This window comes from Megalobrama amblycephala, linkage group LG18 (assembly GCF_018812025.1).
Source record: "Megalobrama amblycephala isolate DHTTF-2021 linkage group LG18, ASM1881202v1, whole genome shotgun sequence".
In the NCBI taxonomy this organism is placed as follows: Eukaryota; Metazoa; Chordata; class Actinopteri; order Cypriniformes; family Xenocyprididae; genus Megalobrama; species Megalobrama amblycephala.
This window is the reverse complement of record NC_063061.1, coordinates 30,567,986-30,571,328: the sequence shown is the minus strand read 5'-3', so window position 1 is coordinate 30,571,328 and position 3,343 is coordinate 30,567,986. Positions and strand designations below refer to the sequence as shown.

The 3,343-nt window shown below is 35.0% G+C and overlaps 1 long non-coding RNA gene across 4 annotated transcripts in view; it reads right to left on the bottom strand.

Moving 5' to 3' along the window:
- Window positions 1–689: 689 nt before the first annotated feature.
- The window catches only part of LOC125253616, a 31,031-nt gene continuing 28,377 nt past the window's right edge, over window positions 690–3,343 (bottom strand). For all 4 annotated transcript variants that reach the window (XR_007181486.1, XR_007181487.1, XR_007181489.1 and 1 more), the window contains one exon: window positions 690–1,490. This is a non-coding gene — a long non-coding RNA (uncharacterized LOC125253616). The remainder of the gene's footprint in view (window positions 1,491–3,343) is intronic.

Below are 3,343 nucleotides of genomic sequence, written 5' to 3'. Positions count from 1 at the left end.
TCTTATTATCAATGTAGAATTTTTTTTTTGCGGCCTAATTTTTTTTTTTTTCAGGATTCTTTGATGAAGACAGTTCAAAAGAACAGCATTCATTTGAAAATATCTTTTGTGAAATCTTTTGTAACATTATAAATGTTTTTACTGTCACTTTTGAACAATTTAATGCATTAATTAGTATTAATTTTTTACATTTCTTTTCTTTTCTTTTTTAAATCTTACTCAGCCCAAACGTATGAATGGTAGTGTATGACGGCTTTCCCAAAAATATGAAGAACATTTTTCAACATTGATAATAATAAGAAATGTTTCTTGAGCAGCAAATCAGCATATTAGAATGATTTCTGAAGGATCATGTGACACTGAAGACTGGAGTAATGATGCTGAAAATTCAGCTTTTCCACCACAGGAATAAATTGTATTTTAACATATATTCAGATAGAAAACAGTTATTTTAAATTGTAAAAATATTTCACAATATTACTGGATTTTTGATCAAATAAATGCACTGAAAAAAAAAGAATTGTTGGTTTAACTTAAAAAAGTTACCTGGTTGCTTTAAAATTTGAGTTCATTGAAATTAAAAAACTGAGTTAATACAATGAAGGCAGTTGGTTTAAAATATGATGTTATCTGAACCAGATTCATTATTGAAGTTGATTTGACAAAAGAAAAAATGTTGTGATAAATCATTTACAGGGTGCACCATAGAGACTTCTTTCAAAAACATAAAAAAATAAATTTTTGAACAAAATTTTTGACTGGTAGTGTAAACCAGTGTGTAAAAAAAGTAAATGTGCAGCGCTGCCTTCCTCCAGAAGCATTTGTGGGCTGCGTACGTATGTCACGGAGGTGTGATTTGGCTCATTGTTTTACTTAATAAACCCGAGCGGAGTGCTGGATATACCATGCTTTTATTCGTATTGTCCCGTATGACCCCAAGTCTTTCACGGCCGCCTGTGTGAGCCTGCTGTCGGGCGGATCGATAATCCTCCCGAGGTTTATCCATACGTGGTATTCTAATGTCAGAGAGCAGGCCCCAATTGATAATGATAAATATTTTGCCGGAAGATTAGGTGAAGGGAGCGTGTCATGGAGGAGCTCTATATTCCAGCCCCGGTAACCTCTGGCTCCGTGCGGCGGATCGGGACTCATCCATCCGAGTGTCAATGGCTGTCTTGTCGAGAGCATCAGTGAGTAAACACGGCGGACGGGGACGGCGCACCAGCTCTCGACAGAGACCCCCAACGGACACCCCCCTCCCCATCCTCCGTCCTGCTGTTCCTACTTTGTCCTCCATCAATCACCGCCATTGTGTCCTGGATGTTAGATAGAGTCACTTAATATCCTCTTCTTCATCTGTCCGCTCCGGCGGCACATGATGCGCCTGCAAGAGCCGAAGGACATTGTGTACGGATGGGGGACGAGGGAACCAGGGACTGGTGTCCTAAAATATGTGTGTGTGAGAGAGAGAGAGAGAGCGAGAGAGAGTCCTGTAAACACAAAATATGCATTGGTTAACACATGCATGTTTTTGCTTTAAACATGAAATCTTATTTAAATAATAATAATAATTTGCTAAATTCTTTGGAAATTATAGATTTTTACAAAATAAATAAATAAATATATAATAAAATAGTAACAATAAAACAAAAATGAATAAAAATAGTCTTTGTGGAATTAAAAGGCCGTAATAATGTCTCAAGGTTGGTTTACGCTACACAAAGTATTTTGAGGTTTTACTTGGAAGCTACTATACTTTTGGAGTCCATTTATAGTCCCCAAAGAGCAAGCTTATGTGTTTAATTTACTTACAATTAAAAATGATGCAATCTGATAAAGATCTGATAAAGCAGGTGTGCTTTGTAAACACATTAACTTTTTTGAGTTAATTGGCTGCAGTTGGTTTAAACTAAAAAATATAAAAGGAAAAATAAAAGATGTAGCCTTAATTGTCTCAATTTACAGGTATTTAAAAATGACATGAAATAAATGCAAATAAAGAAACAAGTCAGCAGCGGTGTGTAGGACTGCAGCACAGACCCGACCCGACTGAGGCTTCCCGCTGTGCCTCAATATTGACTCTTACAATTAGCGTCAATATCAGAGCCATTAGTGACCATATTATTGTGGGATTGAAATCAAAGTGAATTCATAATGACTACAGCAAACAGCACGACACGGTTAAAGGGCGGAGCGATTTGAAAAATAGCCCTTTCATTTCATAAAGCCTTCTTAACAAATAATAAATTGACCTCTTAATAAATGGTGCAATGTTCAAACCTTGAGCAGCCGCTTAACTAATTAGGATTAAATTCCAGTATATTAGAACTCGCTAATTTGTCAATTAAAAAATACTTAGCGACCATGGCATTGAATTAAACATTAGACATATCTGAGGACCTCCCCATCTCGGTGCGTTCCCTTGTAAAAAATGACAAAAACAAAGCCTTTTATACTGGCTGTAAAATACAGATTTTCACTAATGACCAATTTTCAAATGAAGAGATTGCGTGTGAAAAGAAACTGTCATACATGTTCCCAAACCTCATCTACGTGATTTATGGAGTTAAACAGTCACCTCTGAATGATGCTCTTTCATGTGCCCTCCGAGTTTAAGCCCCTGTTTAAAATGGAGACATCACCTATCCCGCCCGGCCCACCATTTGTTTATGGAAGATTTTTTGACAAATAGGCAGCGCTGCCACGCGTGGATGGCTGCCCTCATTCCGCGCGCGGCTTGTTTACAGCGCTGAGACCATTTCCACGGATTAAACAAATCACACATACGTTGGCCGAGAACAGGTGAGCAAGATGAACGCGCTTTTCCACGGATCACCTTCCTGGCCTTTAGGTCGCATGAAGACGCTTTGTTTAAGAGCAATGCAAAGAATAACAAATCTTTAAAAAAAATATTTACATTTTTTGTTAAAAAATATGTATGTAATGATAATATTCTTAATCTTATATGAAGGATATACTATATGAATATTTTTTAAAAATATATTAATATACACTATGTTAATCAACCACTAAGTTGAATCAACCACTATCATGATGCTAATGATAATAATATTCTTTTTCTTATATGAATTACATACTAAATAAATATTTTTTGGAAAAAAATATTAATATGCAATATTTTGAATCAACCACTACCATGATGTAAAAATATAAGTATGCCTAAAACATTTTTTGTTTGATGCACTTCAGGAAAATAGGGTATGTGTTTTATAATAATAATAATAATAATAATAATAATAATAATAATAATCTTATTTTTATATGAATTACATAATATCTGAATATTTTTGCAATATGTATGTATGTGTGTGTGTGTATATAT